General features: G+C 58.3%; 1 protein-coding gene across 8 annotated transcripts in view; it reads right to left on the reverse strand.

The window, feature by feature from the left end:
• The window catches only part of BCOR (BCL6 corepressor), a 114058-nt gene that overhangs the window by 43144 nt on the left and 49763 nt on the right, over nucleotides 1-21151 (reverse strand). For 4 of the 8 annotated variants that reach the window (XM_027054168.2, XM_053202247.1, XM_027054167.2 and 1 more), the window contains exon 1: nucleotides 84-859. The exons of 2 other annotated variants lie outside the window; for them this stretch is intronic. The gene's annotated coding sequence lies outside the window, so the exon portion shown is untranslated. 2 more of the 8 variants (XM_053202240.1, XM_053202244.1) reach the window with 2 other exon arrangements.

Raw genomic sequence — 21151 nt, forward strand, 5'->3', positions numbered from 1 at the left:
AGGGGGCCGACTGCAGCCCGCGGCGCGCCCGCCCGCCCGCCGCCCGCGCGGCCTCCCCGGGGAAAGGTGTTCCGAGCACTGACCTGAAATCCCCGGCCGGGGAGTGAGCTGGGAGCCTGCGATTCGGCGCTTTGAAGTTTTCCCCCCGAACAGAGTCGAGGCGGCGAGGAGGAGCGAGGGGCGGATGGCTGGATGGGGAGAGGTGTGCGGGGTTGGAGGAGAGTGGGGTGGCGACGTTAGCGAGCGGAGAAGGAGCCGGGCCGGGGAAGCGCGGCGAGCAGCAAAGTTTGCCGTCCCCGGCTGCCCGCAGCCCGCTCACGGCGCCGCGCTCGCTCGTCTCCCTCGCCGTCTGCTGCCAGCCGGCTGCCCTCGGGGTCGGCCCCGCCGAGGGGTGGGCTCTGGGCCGGGTGGGGGCGGGGCGGGGCGGGCTCAAAGCCTCCGGGCAGGTGGCGACAGCCCCGCGCGATCCTCCGGGCTCCCGCGGCTGGGCCGGGCTCGGCCGGGCTCAGCAGCTCCCGCGCCGCCGCTGCTGCCGCCCGCGCTCGGGCAGGAGCCCCAGCGCCATGTTGACGGATCGCCGCGAGCGCCCGCTCGGGCTGGGTGTGTGTGTGTGTGTGTGTGTGTGTGTGTGAGTGAGTGTGTGTGTGTGAGTGTGTGTGTGTGTGTGTGTGCGAGTGTGTTGGCCAAGTCGTCCCTGCGCGGCGACAGCGCGGCTTGGGCTCCCCGCCCGGCGGCTCGCGGGCTCCCCCTCCGCCGCCGCCGCCCGCCTCGCTCCCGCTCTCGGTCGCGGTCTGGGCTCCGGCGCGTCTCCCCCGCAGCCGCCGAGCTCGGCCCGCGTTCAGCGAGGAGCGTAGCTCTGCCTCACCTTGCCGCTGGGAGCCCAGGCTCCGTCTGCCGCCGCACGCCGCGATCCCAACGCGTCCCCCTCCCTGGTTCCCTCCTCTTCCTCCTCCCCCTCCCTCCGCCCGCCCTCCCTCCCTCCCTCCCTCCCAGCAGCCGCCTCCCCTCCCCCCGCAGGCGCAGCGCTCGGGCGACAGCCGCCCGCCCGCCGCCGCCGCCTCCAGCTCTCGCAAGTTTGAGCTCCCCCAGCCTCCGCTCACCCTCCGCTGCGGCGCCTCGGCGGTGGGGTTGTGGAGGGGTGATTCCCCGGGAAAGGTTTGCCCGAGTTTCCCCAGCGGTCATCGATTCCTGCCCCGGCGCGTTTCGCCTCTCTGGGTCCGAATCCCGGACCACTTGGGTGGCTCCCCCTCTCGCCCCTTGCCCTCCCCTCCCCCGCTCGGACCGAGTTGGCCGCGCACACCCGGCCCGGGCGCGCGTCCTGGGCGAGCCAGAGACCGGCTCGGGCGGCGGCGGCGAGGGCGGCCCGTTGATCCCGAGCCGAGGGGATGGGGGGCGGCGGGGGCGGCTCTCCCAGCCGCGCTCCGAGACTCCCCTCGCTACCCAGAAGGCCAGTGGAGGACCGCAATTACCATAAAGCGCCTCGCACTCCGCGCAGCCAAAGCTGTCAAACCCCGGCGGCAGCCGCCGCTGCCTCCTCTCGCCACCAGCGCTGCGCTCTCCCGCTCGCGCGTCCCTTCCGAGACCCAGCAGAGCCTGGCGAGTGCGCGTCGGCGCCCACCCTCGCCCTGGGTCGCCCTTTCCTCCGGGAGGAGCCCTTGCCCATTCTGGTGTCCAGAACTACCTGAAAACCCCACGCCGGGCCCCAGTGGCCGTTCCGCCCGAACTCCGCGCCCGAGTTCCCCGGACGTTTCAATTGTGTGGGAATTGTTTGGATACGCGAGGGGGTGGGCAGCCAGTGGGGCACAAGGAAGCGGGGGTGGGGGCGGTAGGGGAGCGGAGATCCTCCAGAATTTCTCTCGGTTCGCGGGCATTTCATAGTCTGCACCTCAGATGGTTGGAGGCTCCGTCCTGGCCCCTCACCCCAGCCTCGAGAGATTATCTCCCGCGTTTTATTTTCCTTGGCAGGGAGCAACTTTTGGCTTACACCGTTTGCCCCATAAATTTCCACTCGGTAACGTCGTGCTGATCGGTGCTCGGCGGCGGCGTACAGCCTGCGCCCGCAGCAGTTCAATTCAATTGACACGTATTGAGCTTCTCCGGCGCACCCGGCGCGGCGCTGGCCGCGGGGGGGAGGGCGGGGGCCGGCGGGCGGGAGGGGGAGGCGGAGAGGCGAGGTTCCGGCCTCCCCGGAGCGCAGAGCCTCTAGGGCGAGCCGTGAAGCCCCAGTTCGTGAAGCTGGCGGGAAGGGGTGGGAGTGGGGGAGGGGTGTTCCGGCCTAGCCGCACCCAGACCGCGGGCCCGGACCTCGCGGCAAAAGGTGATCCTACTGGGCCCTTCGCTAGAGTCTTTTTATGCTGGCGGTGGGGGAAGTCTCTTTCTGCCTAAGGACAAGATGGTGCAGGCTCGATGAGAACATCAATCCGAAATGGAGGTAGCTTGTAAATCCACACGGAAAGTTTTAAAATATCCTGGAGTGTCTCCATGCCAAAAATAATCAAAAGCATCTCAAGTTGATTACGAAGTCAAGGTCAAGGCCAAAATCAGCTCTCGCTAGCAGATCCCTTTTACAAATTAGACTTAATACTGACTGCGGGACTGGTGTTAGGTGCGATGTTATTTGTGCTGTTTTAGTTCTCGGTACATAGTTATAAAAAGAGCCCTTTTCAAAGCAGAAGTGAAACATCTCTACCGTTTGAAACCCGAAACTTCGGGCAGAATTAAATCTTCATGCTCCAGAGCTGCTTATAACAACTGATGTAAAAGACAGGCAGGCAAGTGCCCCTGAGAACAGTGCCCAGCCCTGCTGGGCCAGCGCCACTTCCAGGACTCGCGCCTGCATAATGGAATGCACGCCTTTTTCTTCCCAGTCTTTCTGGAGGTGGATGTCTCTGAAAGCTAACCCACACATTTTTTTAATCTCCGGTAACAAGCAGAAAGACACCTGGACTATTATGCTGTAAAGCTATTTTTTATAAAGACATTTTAGGGCCAGACATTAAAAGTTATTAGACTGAACGCATGCGAGTTACAGACACAGCTGGAGAAAAGGCCTCTGGTTGTGTGTTGTAGCAACATTTCTTTTTGAAGCGACTCCTTTTATTCAAAACAAGTCTAAAATAACCGGGAAGGCTGAAGTTGGGTATTTGTGGGGAAACTCTCTGAACGTGGTTTCAGGCGAGGAGGCCGCTGTGCCACTGTGGGCCGCGCAGGAGAGCTGGCCTGGGCGAGTGTGGAGCCATGCCAGGCCCTTCCGGCTCGGTTAGGCCGCCGCCGAGACCCTGGCACGGTGCCCGGCCACCTTCTCTCCCCTTCCCATGCCTCCCCAACTCTCCCCCCAGGCACAGGCTTTTCCCGGAGTTAAGAGTCGCATGTAACCGTCCAGAACTTTTGGAAAATCCAGGAACTAAGTGAGACACGGAGCCTGCTGCCTCTGAGTCCTGTGGCCTCCTGGGGCTGCTGACAAAGGGGCCTGTTTGCCTAACTTTAAAAGTCCTAGAGTTAAAATGAATTGTGGGGGGGGGGGGGGCGGGTGCGGTGCTGTAAATGTGAGGGGGCCTCGATGCTGGAGACAAACAGGCCAGTACATTCGCCTTTGACGTAATCTGCAGCGTTCAACCCCCCCCCCCCCCACACACACACACATACACTGTTTTAAGGAGCCGGGCCTCCATGGTATCCCCGTGCGGGCTGGTGGGATTAAAGGGTTTCGTTTCCATCTCTGAGGGATACATTTTCCAACTCTGTGGGATTTTAAAAATATCTTATTAAGGGAGTCCTAAGAGGCATGAGTGTGTGTGTGGGGAGGGTGGTTCGTGACTCACTGGGAATTAAAATGTGAGATTTTCCGGAGGTGCTCTAAGGCAGGGGAGGGGTAGGGAGTTTACACCTATTGGCTCGGTTAGTTGGAATTGTTCCAGGGAGGAGGAGAAGAAAGCTCATGAAGGGCAGTCCCATCCTGAGTCCCCATTCAGGAGGGGACTCCGCGAGCTGGGGACACCTCGGAGCCTATGGAGCGTTTGGGCAGCTAGGGCCTTTCTGGGCTCCCTCCTCCCCTGCCCTCCCACGAGTCCCCCGGGAGCTGACCTGGGGGTCAGGCCGCTATACCCAGCACTCAGCAAGGGGAGGATTTCAATGAAAGCAGAGGAGGAGGCGGAGAGAGCCAGTGAGTGAGTGCAAAGGAGAGGAGGCAGCACAGGCAGTGGAGAAATAAAGAAACAGGAGAGGTGCAAGGCTACCCCTCTCCCACCCACCTAGACCTCAGGCTCTCAGGCACTCTTCTTCTGCACATTCTATCCAAGCTCTGCAATCAGGCAAGCAGGCCGGAGCCTCAGGGAACAGGCCTGGAGCCCGGCCACCCTTTTCCGCCCAGACTGACTGTGCAAGACCTGTCAGAGCCTCTTCCACACCTTCAACCACCGCCCAGGCCTAGGGGAAAGGCCATTCCTCCCGTGGTGAGGTCCTTACCTGGTATTTCGTGGACCCTGGGGTTCCAGCATGGTGGGTGCGGCTCATTTGTAACAAACGTGTGGGATCTAAATCATAAAGCTCTGTAGACCCCTGATGACACTCTTCAGAGGCTGTCCTCACATTTATGACACTGGTTATGGGGGCAGGTGGGATTTGGGTGGTCACGGGCGATGTATTTTTACCTTACATGGTGTGAGCTGGCCTATTAATGTTAAACGTTTTAAATAACACACAAACACCCATACTAACCGGTTGCTTTGTGCAAAGAACTCTGGGCTACCCAGTGGCACTGAAAAGATTCACTAGCCTGCCCCCTCCAAGCACAGGGCATCCTCCGTTCCAGGGATTTCAGTTATGAAGAAACATCTAAAGGGAGCTGCTTTCCATGGCAGAAGTCTGCTAGACTGAGAGGTCGCTAGGTTGAAGAGGGCTGTTCTTTCAGCCCAGCCTTTGAGGGGTTACTGGGCGTTTGGGGGAGGAGGGTTCAAGAGGCAGGCAGAAAGTTAGTACCCACTGCCTCTTGGAGTTCACACCGAGGGGCTTGCTGGGTAGATGGGTGTCAGCCTGATGAACATAAATAAGGGTGGCTTCAGGGAGGCCCTGTCTTGCGCTCCACCTGCCCCCCCCCCCCCTTAAGAGCCCTCGAAGCACCGCGAGGGCCGGATGCTCCTGGCGATAAACCCTGACGCCAAGTCCCACCCTGGCTGCTTATTTAGCAAGGCGCCTTTGGCTCATATTTTACCCGGCCAGGGGGGGGGGGGGCAGTGAGTGGGAGCCCCGGGGAAGGGGACGGAGAACCACCAACGGCTTGCCTGCGGAACCAGCAGGCTGGCTTTCCAACCCCAGCCATTTTGTATCCTGCCTCCCTCCTCCACTCCCGGGGGACCCCTACGGAAACGCATCACCCTGAGCCCGAGCCCCTTCGCAGGCACCACCCGGGGCCTGGAGGGATCTGGAAGGCTCCACTAGCCCCTCTCTCAGGGAAGAAGGGGACTACGGCCCAGCAGATGGAAATGCGGAGCTGATCTCTCTAAAAATCTCTGAGGCCCTCGCAAAGTCGGGCGCAGAGGTGAGTGGCGGGAGGTGGTTGCCTCGGGAAGGTCGGCCAGGAGCAAAGCTTGGGGGCAGTGCGAGGCTGGGGATTCCACAGGGCCTAATCCACGGCACTTTTTCACCCGCTCCCATTCCCCCTCTGGCCCACTCTGCTCTGCCTTCACTCCTAGGGCCCCCCTCCCCATCCCTGCGACCCCAGTGCGTTTGCAGCCGCGCAGCCCCTGGCCAAGAGTGCGGGGGGGGGGGGGCGCAGGGTGGTTTGTGTTGCGAGGCCTGACAGAACCTTCTGTGTGCGGCGGAGGGAGGAGACTAATGCATAATGCACAGCGCCTGGAAGCCCGGCCATTAGCGGCCTGTCGGTGACACAGACAAACGACTGAGAGAGAGGGAGGAGATCCAGCTCGCTCTGGAGTTTAAATATACCAGCGTGGAGGGGAAACGCCATGATTTAAAAGTGTGTGTTTGCAGACACTCGCATATATTTTAATGATTTCCAGCAGGCCAGGCGTCCCAGCCTTGCATCCCCCTCCCCAAAAGGGGGATGTGTATGGGGAGGAGGAACCAGGGCAGAGTGAGAGGCCCCAACCCGAGACCCATCGGCAGCTTTGAGACACGAAGGGAAGGAGAGGTTGGTCAACGCAGCACGGAGAAAGCAAGGCCTAGGGAAGGCGCACGATCCAAGGCCATCTCCAGATTTTTTTTTTTTTTTTTTTTTTAATCTGGCCATGAAGCCTTCCATCCCGGACTGGACCCTCTACCTTGTACTAGAAAGGCCCGGGAGGAAGACTAGATCCGGCCACCCTTGTTTCCCCCCAGGCGCCCCCATTTTTGAATCTTCCTTTTCCACTGACAATCCAGACACCTCCTTCCTCCCCGTTTAACACACCAGTGTTTTTTAGCAATTAAGGCGAGAAGGGGGTGGGGATAAAGATAAGCCAATTTTTTTTTCCGCCATGCAAGTGTGAAAGATAAGATAACGCTAAGCTGGGGCAAAGCGGCCGCTTACAACCTCCCCTCAGCGATTTTGATCGGTCACTTCTTATCTCGCAAAAATGCTCCTTTCGAAAACTGCATCAAAAAAAAGAAAAAGGCCGAAGGAAAGCATTTTCATTTGGAAGTGACATTTAAAACCCACCTCCTGTACACCAGCAACCACCCCTTTACCCATCCTTGGGGCTCCCCAGGAAAAGTCGCACCTCTACTACAGGGATTCAGGCTTTCTCGGGTGTGTGTGTGTGTGTGTGTGTGCGCGCGCGCGCGCGCGCGCGGGTGCGGGGAGGGGCAGGATTACTAAGGTAATTAGGCTGAATAAAACCAGGGATGCGTTATGAGGATTTATCTTGCATCCAACCTCAAGCTCGCAGCCGGGCTTTCTTCTCTTAGTTACTGTCCAGTGTTTGCGTTTCACCATCGCGCTCGCGTGTTGAAACTAAACAGGTAGTTATATTTGGGAGGGTCATATAACTATGTCAACACGAAGTGGTTGTTAATGCGAAATAATAAGAAACTCTGCTGGGCTTTGCAGGCCCCTGTAAAGGAAGGAAAAGGCATCATACGCCCCAGAAACCCGAGAACTCTCGACCGAACCGGACTCTCGGGGAGTTTTATAAAACCCTCCTCCTCCCCCCGCACAAATACATCACGCAGGGGTTTCCGGAAGACTTTGTATTTGTTTAGGGAGGTTTCGGTATTGAACTCCAGGCCCGCAGGGCGACCGGTAAACTCCCCCCAGCCCGGCCGCTGGCTCCAGATCGCAAACATCAAGGCGGGCGCCCCAGACCGAGTTGATGAGCTTCTGTGTCCACCTCCGGCTTAGAGCTCCAAGGTTCCCACCACCTCACTCCCCCCCCCCCGCCCCCATCCCGGGTTCGCACCTCGGCGCTGGGCGCACACCGAGTCCGCCCCCTCCGGCCCAGGCTGCACGACCTAAAGCCCGGGGCCAGCCGCGGCCGGATTGTCCCCCGGGGAGCCGAAACCGCCGAGCGGGGAAACCCCTCCTCTCGCCCTTCCCCGAAAAGCCTGGCCGCGGCGTAGGCGCCGAGCGAGCGGGCATCCGCTGACAGCCGGGCCTCACGTAAGGCCCACACGCGTCCCATTAGTCAGCCTGAGTTCCCCTCGGGCGAGCCGTCTGGCGCGGCCCCAAGGCCGGGCGCGGGCGGGGAGGGGTGCGGGGCCGCTGCGAGCGGGCAACGGGGCGGGGGCGCGGGCTCTGCGGGACCCGGCCGAGCTCGGTTCCGCGTTCCTGGGCCCGCGGGTAAGCTGAGCCGCCGGGGCAGGCCGCTCCCTGGCTGGCGCCGAGGCGCCGAGCTGCGCTTCACGTGCCCGCCATATCAGCGGCCGCGGCGGCGGCGAGGAGAGGGGGCAGGGAGGCGCGCCGCAGCTCCCGCGGGGTCTCCAGCCCCCGCCTCCCCCCTGCGCGCTGGGGGCTGGGCCGGGACCACCCCGCAGCCCCCGTCCCCGCGCAAGCCGAGAGCGGCGCTGCCAGACACCGAGAGGCTCCTAGGGCGCCGCTCCGAAAGCTGCGCGGAGGCAGCAGCCAGGGGAGGGTGCTCCTCGCGGCCGCCCCGGGAACTTCCCAGCCGCCCCGCCGCCGCTGCCGCCGCCGCCGCCGCAGTCACCGGGACCGGAAGCCCTCGCGCCGCCCCGAGCGGCCTCTGCCGGCCCCCAGGGTTGTTCCAGACGAGAGCTGGCCGCGCGTCACCCTCCATCCCTCCTGGCCCCAGGCGGCCGCCCTCGCCCTGGGACATCCCCAGTTAAGGCCGGAGGACCCTTCTCGCGGTCCAGTGAGATCTCCTTCTGTGACCGCCATTAAGAGCCCCACTACCACCCACCCACCCTCCCCGCCCCGGCCCCAGTCCCCAGTCCCAGCCCCGCAGCTGGGACGGGAGGGGCGGGGAGCCGCCACTCCGGCCGGGCGGGAACACCTGCTCCCGGGGCCCTGCAGCTGGGCGCGTGATGCCGGGAGAGGCTGCCTACTGTTGTGTGCAAGGATCGCGGAGGAGAACACGGGGCTCCGAAGCTCTGGGCCAGGCGCAGCCGCGTCGCGGCCGCCCCCGTCTCCCACCCGTTCTGTGCGATCAAGCTCGAAGCCTGGGGACTCGGGTGTCCTAGGGATCGAAGGGCCGCCACCCCCTCGGATCCGACTTCTGGCCTTAAGAGGTCGTTCGCAAGACAGATGGGGCAAAACCTGTTTTGGGAGCCTTCCCGGTGACCGCCCCCGCTCTCCAAACCAGACACACTCATCTCCCCTCGGCCTCGATTCTAGCCTCCGGCGGGGGACGAGAGTAGGTCATGGCGGCACCGGCAACTACCCCCCACCCTCCACGAAGGGGCTGTTCTGGGGTTCGGACTTTGCCACTCTGCGTGGGGAGGGCCGATGGACCCTCCGCATCTTCTCCGTGCCCCGAGGAGATCGGGCGGCCGAGATGACCTGCGCTGCTCGCCCAGCCTCACCTCCCCCCCCTCCCCCGTCCCGCCCTCCCCAGCGCTCCTGGCCCAGGGCCCGGCCGGGGAAGGCGTTGTTTTGCCAGCGGGGGCCGAGCGAGTGCGCAGAGAAAAGCCTCCCTGCTCTAATGAGAGTGCACACAGCGCTGCAGCGAGGAGGATGATTACCCGGCGGGCGGGGGGGCGCAGGCCCGGGCCGCGGGCGGCGTGTGCGGCGGCCCCGCGGGCCCGGAGTCCCCGCCTGTCTGGCTGCTAATCGCACGCTTTCTGCTGTTACGGAGGCAGGCGGGAGCCGGCGGCCGAGCCCAGCGCCGGCGACTCGGCGGGTGACACGGAAACATGGCGCAGCGCCCCTCCCCCGCCCGCCCTCCCCGCGCTCCCGCCTCCCGCCTCGCACTTCCTCCCGCCCGCGCGGCTTTTGCAGTTCTAATGCTCTGCTGTCGGCCCGGCACCATTACGCTAGCAGCCGCTTCTCGGCGGCCCCGCGCGTCTCTTTCCCCTTTGTTTTCCGGGTCTATAGAAAACGTTTGCTTTTGTCCCGAGCTCTCGTTAAACCAAACTTGTGGTGGCAACGGAAGGCGGTGCGGGCGGGGAGGGACCCGGGGATTTTGGCAGCAGCCGACCAGAGCGTGGTGGAAACTTCTCTCGCTGGGTTCCCCGCCACCCCGCCTTCCCCCCCCCTCCCCTCACACACACAGGCCAGCCGGCCTGCCGAAGCTTCCCCCTTCTCCCCGAGAGGCCTCAGCGCTCCAGGAAGGAGGTCTGGGCCAGAGGGACTGTGGCCAGGGGTGAAGAGCCCAGGGTGCGTGCCTGTGAGCCCTGAGTAGTTTGGGGACACTCGGTAACCTCGATCTTTGCAGCCCTGACTAGCCTCTCCCTCCCTTTGGTCATTCGGGTCTTTATATCAGCCGATGGAGAAGGAAGGGGAGGGAAGAGAAGAAAGTGGTTTGTGTGTGTGGCTTTTATATTAAGGGTTTGTTGGAATCTCTCACCCCCAACAGCACAGCATCCTTTATAGGATCTAGGGCGAGAAGGGGGGAGGGGGGGAGACGACGTGGGCTCCACGGGAGAAAGGGTCAGAAACCTAGGCCTGGGAGCTGGATCCTAATCTACTGGCTGGCTCGGCTACACCGCCCGAATGAAGGGTGGGGCGACCCTGCAGAGTCGGGGACGGGAGGGCCAGGTCCCTGAATCCAGGAAACGCCAGACGTCCCTCCCCTGGGCGAGAGCGCAGGTCCCCCCCTGGCGCGCTCCCCAGACCAACGCGCACGCCTTGGCTCTCCGCACCGGAGCTGCTCAGGCGGCAATTTTTTAAGCCTGCAATTAAGCGAGGCGTCGCCGTGTCCTCTGCTAGTGTCGATCCTGTCAGTCGCACATGGCCTTGGTGCTCCGGTCCGAGGCCCCGCGATTAGTCACAGGCTCGCTTCGCTCCTTCCCTAATCCGCCTCTGCAGGCAGCCTGGGGACGCGGCCGACTTGGCGGCGCTGGCAGGGAGCCATCGCGCGCGGGGCGGGCCGCCTGGCCAGTACCAGCCCCGCTGCGCCGGAGCCGGCGCGGGCCCCAGGGTGCGGGCTTGGGACTCCCTCCCCCTTCACAGCCCCCAGGCTGGGGCGGCGGCGCCCCTCCTCCTCTCGCCCCACTCCCGGGCCTGCGAGATCTATTTGTGTGGTGTCATTTGCATAAAAATAGGACAAGTGTTTCAGTGCGTTCGAACGCGGGAGGCGAAATCCTTATTGATGTGTCTGTGTGGAGCCCTCGGTTGTCGGAGCGGTTTGATTTAGGGTGTTTGTGTTGCTTTCTGCGAGAAATGAGAGGAAATCCTGCGCAACGCCTTCGGCGGCCGAGGCCCCCCAGAGCATCATCCCCCTCTGCACGGCCCAGAACAGTCCACCGCCTGGACCCCAGCGCTCCGAGTCCACAGCGAGCAGGTTGAGGGCCAGGCGGGCGGCCCATTATGACTCATAAAACCGGGCGGCCTAATCACCAGCTGCCAACCCGTTTACGTGTGGCGCTTCCCAATGCTCTCTTCGTCCGGCCCGGGCCTCCAGCGGGCTCGCCCGGGACACGGCTTAGAGCCGCTCGGTTGGGGCTAATCAAGTGGCCGCTCGGTCCCGTCGGCAGCCCGGCTTCCCATCCCAGGCGACCCCCGCTCTCCGGCATTTGCGCTGCTCGCCAGCAACTCCTCAGCCTGGACAAATAGCTGGGAGGGCGCCGGCCTCGCGGAGCCAGTAAATCAATCATTAACTCCCCGGTGAGGCCTGGCCAGCGGAGACAGGGAGCAGCGGCCAGAACCCAGTGTGCGGGGCGAGCGCAAGGCCCCCACCCCGGGTTGGGACCCGTCCGCGCCAGCGGACAGGGTGCGTGAAGACGGGTCCCCCCGGCGGCCTGTCGATCCCCTCCAGAAGCCTCCGCCTGCCGGGCCTCTGAAGCCCGCACCTTGCCTCGCCAGGCAGGTCGGGTTACTGTGCGGCCCCGGGGCGGGCTTGAACATTAACGAGGCGCCCGGGGCCTCGCGGCCTGGTCTCCCCAGGAGAGCCTGCTGCGCTTGGGCAAGCTCTTCAGATCCGGTTGGGCTCCTCCATACTCGGGCTTGCCAAACCAAACTGCTCGCCCCGTGTAGACCAGCCTCCCTGCGGCGCCCTCCCCACGGAGCCCAACGTGGGACGGCACGCAGGGGGTTAAAAGCTCCGCTTCGCCCTGGCTCCTTGGCGGCGCTGAGGAAACGCTGATCAAAGTGCTTACGGGGAAGGAAACACACGCGCACTCGGGCTTAGGTCGAAGAAGGCCGACTGGAGAGACGGCTCGGAGCCGCCTGCCTCGACCCGCTTCCCACACTCTCGGGAACGCAGTGACGGCGGCGGCGGCGCTGGCCCGCGCGATTCTCCTGGCGGAGCTCGGCGCGGCGGGGCCGGGAGGACGGCGGCGGCGGCGGCGGGGAGGGGGCGGGAAGGGGGGGAGGGGGCGGGAGGCGAGCCCGGGCTGCGCGCCAAGGGGCCCGGAGCCGCAGATTAGTCACCGCTCGGCTCGGCACTCACGGGTGCGCCCGAGAACCGGGAGGGCAGGCGTCGGCCCCGCTCAGCCGGGCTCCCGGGGGCCTCGGCGCCACGGCGCGGGTGCCCCCGCCTCCACCCCCCGCGCACGCCCGGCGCGGCTGGATGGACTCTCGGGGGCTGGCGCTGCCGAGATCCACTTGTCAGTTCAAGGGCAGGACAGAAACTCTGCAAGCGGAGTCTTGCGAACAGGAAATTTCTCATTGACAAGGTGCCGCCCCTCCCCCACGCCCGGCTTCAAAACAAAACAAAAACCCAGTGCGAGCGGCCGACTCGGCCCGCCGCGGCCTGCACCCCCCTGCCGCCTCGGCGACCCCCGCGTCTCGGCCCCCGCCCGGGAGGCGGAGAGCTCGCCGAGCCCCGGGCCCCGAGCGCGGGCGGCGGCCGACAAACAGGCCCGGCGGGCAGCTTCGGCTCGGGCCCCGCCGAGGGCGCCCAGCGGCCACCCTCCGGGACCCGGGCAGGGTCGGGCGGGGGCGCTGAGCCCGGGAGCCTCCGCGCCTTCTCGGGTTATGAACCCGGCGGAGCGGTTCTGCGGGGCTGGAGACCGGCGGGTCAGCGGCTCCCCGAGGGCGTGGGGGGGCGGGGAGGCGGCGCGGCGCCGGCGACTGGGCGAATCCCGCGGCGGGGACCCGGGAGGGCTGCGAGCTCGGCCTGGCAAAGTTCCTGTTCAAACTCCTTGTTTAGAAACTCCAGCGGCGCTGCGGGAGGGGGTGGGGGAGCCAGAACGCGCGGAGCGTGCGGGGGCGACGAGCACCCGCCGTTCACTCCCAGGGAGGGGAGGGTCCCGCCTCCCCCCTCCCTCCCCACCCGAATGGGAAATCTGTCTGGAGGTCGAGGATGGCCGGGTCCCTGGGCCCATTCTTTTGTGTGTGCCCCTCTCTTTCCTGCACACACTAAAGGAAATTTCTAAACCCGTGTCATTTATTGAATTCAGCCAGGAGAGGAAGCCTTTTTAGGGACCCTGATATTCAGGGTAATTTCGTATTTGACACATGTAAATACTTAGTACTCTCAGGTAAGGTCAAATTATTTATCATCTTAATTTATATTTCAATAGGCCTACAATTTGGAGGCGCGAAATGCCTCCTTATGAATCATTATGGTCTATTAGGGGAAGTAATGTATAAACAGCACTATTTGGGAGGGAATCACTTATGTTGACATTTAAATGGCTCTTCAATAGTTAAAAAAAAAAAGACATTCGAGTGCCTTTGATTAAATATACAATTTACAAGACCATCAGCAAAGCCATCAGGAATATAAATTCTTCTTGGGATTTTTATTTATTTATTTCTGATTTTTTTTTTTTTAAAGCCTTCCAGGGCATGCGTGTCCTTTAATCCCTATGGGAATAATCGACAACTTTCCCACAAAATATCATTCTCCTCTCCCCAGCTAATGTCTTATCAGGAGCCCAGCACCCACTGGAAAGGTGAGCACCCTCCACTGGGAACTTTGTAGATCTTTGTACCTTTGTGAAACATAGTAGCCTCCCTGCTGGAGTGGATCCTTCCTGAAGGCCTGGGTCCCACCGTCCATCCATCCTGGTGTTCCCACAGCACCCAGCACAGGGCCTGATACCATTTAAAGGTCATCCTCCTACACCTGCTAAAATATCACAGCAGAGGCTCTTGTAGACTGCCCCTCCCCCAACCCGTGCAGCATTTATTGAGTTACCCTGTTGTATTCATTCCCTTGCAACATCTCCTATCTTCAGAATGCCCTTCCCTGACCCCACATCTCCTTCTCCGGCTCCCTATTTATCTGTCCCCTTGCACAGCTGTACTTCTTGCAAGAGGTGTCTATAGCCCTGGGGGCATTTCTGTTTCCTTACGTCGGGTGCACTCTAAAGATTGGCTAGTTTTGAAGTTATTCTATGATTTGGGGAAAATTGTAGTAGGTTTGTTTGCAACAGCATAAGATTAGAAAACCTAGATGTCCAGTAATGGCCTTGATGGTACATGCATAGGACAAAATATCCTGAAATTAAAAAAAAAAAAAAAAAAAAAAAAAGGATGAAATAGTCCGTGGCTATTAAAAAAATGAAGATCTGCTCTGTGGACTGACACAGGGTGACTCCTAAGGTCTATTGTTAAGAGAAAACATTGGGTGCAGAAGGAAGTGGTGTATATTGTACGTTACACCTTGGGTATGTTACAGTTTGTGTAAAAACCAAGTAGGGGAGAATATCGACACATATTTCTATGTGCATGAAACATCTTCAACACCGCTGGGGTACACATTACACAAACTGCTTTGTACCTTACCTATGAAACTTATCACTACCTCTTAACCGATCATTTTCTTTTTAAAAATTTCTCATTTCAGTTTGCTTATTTTGAGAGAAAGTGTGCCGTGAGAGGGTGGGGGAGGGGCAGAGAGAGAGGAAGAGGGAGAGAATCCCAAGGAGGCTCCACGCTGTCAGCACAGAGCTGGATGCTGGGCTTGATCCCATGAACTGCGAGATCATGACCTGAGCAGAACCCAAGTGTCAGACGCTAAACCGACTGGGCCCCCCAGGCGCTCCCAGATCATTTTCCACCAGCACAGGGAGATGGGCCTTGTCTGTGCAAGGTTTGTGGAATTTCACTGTATATAGGTCCATCACTGATCACATTCTTCAACCCACACCTCCAGCCTCCCTGGCCATTCTGCAGAGAGCGCTGAAGATCACTGGCCACTTCTTTGTTGCCAGGAGTGGGGGTGTGTGTGCATTTTTCCACTCCTTTTTTTGGCCTTGGAATCACTCAGCGCCCCTGACCACACCCCTTCGAACTGCTCTCGGCTTCCCAGATGCCATACACACATGGTTTTCATCCTACCTCTGAGCCTCTTTCTAGGTTCCACTCTATGGTCTACTAGTTGCTTTCTGCCTGCATTCCGCTCCTCCCCTCCCCTCCCCAATCTCATCCAGGCTGATGAATCCTACATTTCCCATCCCCCCATTCCACACCCCCATATCAAGCTTCGGACCTGACATCTCACCTTGGCAATCTATGTCCAGTGTAATCATGACAACAGCTAACATTTGCATAATGCAAGCAGTGCCTTCTGAGTGCTTTATGCAAATTCACTATTAATCCTTACCCACATTTTACAGGCGAGAAAACTGAGACAGGTTATAGAACATTCCCAAGGTCACTCAGAAAATGGTGGAGACAGGATTCAAACCCAGGCAGTTCTAGCTCCAGAGGCCATGTTCCTAGCCATTCTGCCTCACTGTGTCCTAGCGACGCCTAGAAGTGAACTGTTAAAATCACGGATTAATCGACAAATATTTGGGGGTGTTTACGAACCGCCAGGCCCTGTGACAGGTGCTGGGGAAATAGTGGTAAAGCAGGACACACTGTCCCTTAAAAAGGGAATGACCCCTTTGCTTGGAACCTGCCCTTTGTCCCCACTCCCTTCCCTATCGCAGAAAATGTCTCAGCCACTCAAGTAGTTAAAGCAGAATCCTGGGGGACGGGCGGTCATTCTTGACCTATCTCCTTCCTCTACCACGTGATCTTCCACTGACAGGGCTAAACTGTTTCTCTCTCCAAATGTCCCGTCTGAGAAGCCTACTTCCCATTCTCCCTCATCCACCTTAGCCCAGGCCACCATATTCCTGTAACCAAGGATTATTATTCCAGCTGGTCTCTGTGCTGCCACTCTGAGCCCCCCTCCGGCCCATCCTCCACAAGACGGTATTGAGCCAACGCTCTCTCTCATGGCCGGAGAAGAAACCGAGTTTAAGACAGCAAGACAATTGTGGGTGTGGGCTAAAAGGAAAAGGCGGGAGCCTGAGCTTGCACGGAGTGCCGCTGTAGTTCTGGTGTGGCTTGAGGCTGAGGAATTTAAGAAAGGGAAAGATGAAGCCCCACGGATGCATGGGATGCATGTATACAGGTCTTCGTCAGAGAAGCCAAGGTTCCTGGGTGTGCCCATTGGGGGGCAGGCCTGAACATCCCCAGTATCCTTGCTAAGTGCCACAGAGTATCATCCCCAGGAGATTAGTGAGGGACAGCCAGGAGCAAGCCAGAAACCCAGAGCCACAACCAGAACCTCCTTAGAGTAACTTGCCTATTGCCAACCATTTGGTCCTTACTTGGTGGCAAAAGGTTGTGACTTTCTTTCTTTCTTTCTTTCTTTCTTTCTTTCTTTCTTTCTTTCTTTCTTTCTTTCTTTATATTCTTTTATGTTTATTTCTGAGAGAGAGAGAGAGCATGAGCAGGGGAGGGGCAGGGAGAGAGACACAGAATCCGAAGCAGGCTCCAGGTTCTGAGCTGTCAGCACAGAGCCCGACGTGGAGCTCGAATTCACAAACTGCAAGATCATGACCTGAGCTGAAGTCGGAGGCTTCACCAACTGAGCCACCAAGGCGCCCGTCACTGTCTTTCTTTTCGAGACCCTCCGAAACCTTAAGAGTGGGGTTCTGCTCACACTTGACCTTAAGCAATTGGAGTTCTTCCCTCAATTAAATGCCATTTGACTTCTTTCTTTCTTTCTTTTTTTTTTTTTTTTTTGAGGGGGGGTGCAAGTAAGTGACGGGCAGAGAGAGAAAAAGAGAGAGAGTCCCATGAGGGGCAGAGAGAGAGAGAGAGAGAGAGAGAGAGAGAAGCGGGGCTCATGTTCACCCAAAGCGGGGCTAGAGCTCACTCGACATGGGGCTCGAACTCACGAACCGTGAGATCATGACCTGAGCCGAAGTCAGATGCTTAACGGCTGAGCCACCCGGGCACCCCATGCCATCTGACTTCTAACAGTAACTGTGCCATTACAATGCCTTTGGTAGCACAGCAAAGTCCTTTTTGACCATGAATGATTCCTATGCTCTTTTCAGTTACTTTATTAGGTACATTTCCAGTGTTTGTTTATGTACCTCCCATAAGCCCCCCAAACAACCTATGGCTTAGGTATTACTATTCACATTTTATAGTTGGAAGCTGAAGCTCTTACAATTGCCCTCCAAAAAAGGCAAGGGGCAATAGTGGTGGGGGCGCCTGGGTGGCTCAGTCTTTTGAGCATCCAACTCTTGATTTTGGCTCAGCTCATGATCCTAGGGTCGTGGCATTGAGCCCCGGATCAGGCTCTGTACTGGGTGTGGAAGCTGCTTGGGATTCTCTCTCTCTCTCCCTCTCTGTGCCCCTTCCCTGCTCAAGATTTCTCTGTCTCTCAAAACCAACCAACCAACCAACCAACCAACAAACAAACAAACACCATAGCTGGGGCGCCTGGGTGGCTCAGTCGGTTGACCGACTTCGGCTCAGGTCACGATCTCACAGTTCGTGAGTTTGAGCCCCACGTCGGGCTCTGTGCTGACAGCTCAGAGCCTAGAGCCTGCTTTGAATTCTGTGTCTCCCTCTCTCTCTCTCTACCCCTCCCCCGATCACCTCTGTGTGTGTGTCTCTCTCTCTGTGTGTCTCTCAAAAATAAATAAACATTAAAAAAAAAAAACGCACAGTTAATCTAGCCAAGTTGTCTACAGAGATTCTACCTGACTCCCAATCTGGACTCTTTCCAATGAAGTATATTGTCTGCCTTCTAACCACAGGCCCTGTTCCCCCAAACCTTAAACTATTTCTGGGATCAGATCCTACATAGCTCCTCTAATCATGTCCTTCTGTGGTCATCTTGGCAACTCGCCAAGTGCAGTAAATATCACCAAAGGAGTTTGTTTCTTTCTGGGATCAGCAGGTCTCCGTTGTGTCGATTGATCTGTTGCATACACCATGGGAACCTAAAAGTTTATCATCTGAATGAAGAGTTGCCTCCTTCCCAGGTAAGCTGGGAAAAAGTGTGGGACCAAGTTCAAGGGAAGGCCTCCCTCCCCAGCACAAGTCTATTCTCTAGCTGTTTGGAAGGTTTCTGTACTCCACCGATACTAAATTATGGCTCAGCGTTTGGCAAGATTATAAACCACCTTGTCCTTTCATACCTCTGGGCAATGTTTTGGGTTTTTTTCCTGCTTTAAGCTTTGGTAAACATTGCTCGGCTCTTACCACGGGTAGAGCTAGAGCAGGGAACATATGATATAGAAAGAATCCCCCGCACAACCCTTCTAAAGCTGGACAGCTTTTGAGACCTGCAGAGAAGAGGGTCACTGGCTGTTGTCGGCTCTTAGAAAAACAATAGCTAAGGGGGCGCCAGGGTCAGTTGAGCGTCCGACTTCGGCTCAGGTCATGATCTCGCGGTTCGTGGGTTCGAGACCCGCGTCGGGCTTTGTGCTGACAGGTCGGAGCCTGGAGCCAGTTTGGGATTCTCTGTCTCCCTCTCTCTGCCCCTCCCCCATTCACGCTCTCTCTCTGTCTCTCTCTCAAAAATTAGTAAATATTAAAAAATAATAACAAGTTGGGGCGCCTGGGTGGCTCAGTCAGTTAAGCGTCTGACTTCAGGTCAGGTCATGATCTCGCGGTTGGTGGGTTCGAGCCCTGCGTCGGGCTCTGTGCTGACAGCTCAGAGCCTGGAGCCTGCTTCAGATTCTGTCTCTCTCTCTCTCTGCCCCTCCCCTGCTCACGTTCGTCTCTCTCTGTCTCAAAAATAAATAAAACATTTTAAAAAAATTTAAAAAAATAACAACAAGAAAAGAAATCTCATTTCATCGAGAAAACTACCCTATAATAAAGGTGCCATTATCCCCATTTCACAGATGAGGAAACTGAGGCTTTACAGGATAATTACCTACTGCGCTTGCCTGGACACTCATTGCCCCATTCCTAGAGCCCAAACTTTTATCCACGTGGTCTCTCGAACTTTCCAGGCCCCTGTGGTCAGCTTCATGACTCTGCCAATTCCACAGGTTCATCATAATTGGGTGCTTTATTCAGATCCGGAGAAAGTGGCCTTCCCGGCATCCTGGCATGCAAACGATGTCCCCTGAGGCCACAACGGCAGTGAATTTGTCCCGCGGGTCCCTCCGAGGGGCCTCTTCACTTCTGGAGCTTTCCAAGATGAGGCCTGTTCAGGGCGAGCGGAAGCTCCTGTACGATCCCCAAGACAGAGTGTGGTAATCCCTGCCCCGCTCCTTGACAAAGCCCTCCGGTCAGTCCGTGGGGTGCCCTCGCCGGTTCAGTGCCAGTGGCTGCGCGGGGACCTTTCTGACCTGCTTGCTGGCACAGGGAGCGTGGAGGAGGGAAGATCAATCTCCAAGCTAATTTAGGTTTTGTCTTTCCTCGAACCAGCCTCTGTCCTCTGCTCTGGGTCTGACGACTATGATTAATGCACCACCAAGGATTTGCTCTCCTCAGCTTCTTCCTTGCTTTGGGGTTGATTTTACAGCCGTTGCCAGAGTTTCTCCTCCGAAGAGAGTAAATACTCTGAGACTGGAGCAGAGCCCTCGGCGTTACTCAGAAAGAATCGCGGGCGGCAGGTGGCACCGGGCCATTTCTGGAGTAGGTGACGTGACTGTTTAGGGTTCAGTGCTAACCCACTACGTCCACCGATGGAAGCTCATCTTTTCATTATTCGGAAAGCACCAAGAAGAAGGATCGCAGGGAAGGCAACTGATAGGATCACACAGTCTATTCCTCATTCGTAATTACATATTATTATTTTTCGCCCTACTTTGTTCCGATAATGATTTAAGGATGCCTCCAAAGATACACAAACCACAGCAAAGATAAATAGAAGTGGGACATGAATTGTAATGTCATGCCTGCTCACAACATCTTTGCCCCGGTCCACAAAATAGAACTAAATTCATGACATCTTTCAAAAATGAGGTAATTCGGCTCTTTTGGTGGCAACACTAGGTTCTTTGTAAAGTGGGGGGGGGGGGCGGTACACTGGAGAGGAAACAACCATGGTAGGGACAAGAGAGCCACGCACCCTCTCTGGATTCTGGATCCTGTATTTCTGAACTGTCTCTGTCAATCTCTGGGACTCTCTCCTCCCTCTCGCCTACCCCTGCCATCATGCAGGTAGAAGCCAGCACTGCCCATCTGGCAGGAAGCCCCTTAGGAATGAAACACACTTCCTCTCTCTCTCTCTCTCTCTCTCTCACCCACGTGTGTTTGCGCGCGCGCGTGCGCGCACACACACACACACACACACAATGAAAAATCTTCGCAGAGGCTGGGACAATGAAACTACAATTGTCATCCCCCACCCCCACCCCCAAGGCAAGGACCCCACCTCCTTCCAATCTTTAGCTAAAAGCGGGACTCCCAGGAGAGCACAGGTAGCCTGGAGTATATCCTTCAGGGAGGCAGGAGTCACTCCCCTCCAGGCTCGCCTTCCTTTCATTCCCTCCTAACCCCATCTTCCACGTTTTTGTCCCTCCAAGCACCTAACACAATGCTCAGCCTATCATTTGTGCAAAACATTCATGTGGTCCTCCCCCACCCCCACCCCAAGTCTTCACGGGCCCTCTACTGCCTCTACTAAGGATTCTCCAAGATTTCCTCGAAGGATTCCACAGACCAGAGAGATGTCGGGAGGCTGGGCAAAGCCAATCTAAGGTGTCTGAAGTCGGCGCATGTAGGGGCTACCGTGGAGGGAGACTTCTGTGGGGCAGGGAACATTCTGCATTTTGATCTGGATGCTGGCTATACGGCTGTGTTCAGCTTGTAAAAATTCATGAAACTCTACCCTGAGCAACTTACACACTTTTCTGTCTGGGCGATGCACCTCAATAAAATGTGAACAAAATAAAAATAAAAAAAAAACATTAAAGAAAAACACAGAAGCAAACTGGGGAAGAATAAGGCTTGGCGTGAGCTCTGTGCCGGAGACCTGGCTGCAGGAGGGGGGTGGGGCCGCTCTGGGGGGAGTAGGGGTGTGAGGGGAGGGCAGTGAGGTTGTCCTAGAGACAGCCAGGAAGCACAGGGTAAAATCACGTGAACAGAAGCAAACTTTCAGGCGGAAAGCAGGCAGCATTGGCCGAGGGCCAGGCCCCCACCGGGTTGAGGAGGCACGGCGCGGCTTCGCGGCGGCCCTGCCCGTGGCCCAGGACTCCAGAGTGAGAGCGGAAGGCAGGCAGCGTTGGCCGAGGGCCAGGCCCCCACCCTGCCTTTCCTCCTATCTTCCCCTGCAGCCTGTACAGGGGATAGTGACAAGTCCTGCTTCTTTTCGCTGGTCACCTGGTCATTACATGCTGTTGTGCATGAACTGCAGTCCAGGAACCCGGGAGTCACCTTTGACCATGAAACGTTTAT

Source organism: Acinonyx jubatus, chromosome X (genome assembly GCF_027475565.1).
Source record: "Acinonyx jubatus isolate Ajub_Pintada_27869175 chromosome X, VMU_Ajub_asm_v1.0, whole genome shotgun sequence".
Classification (NCBI taxonomy): Eukaryota; Metazoa; Chordata; class Mammalia; order Carnivora; family Felidae; genus Acinonyx; species Acinonyx jubatus.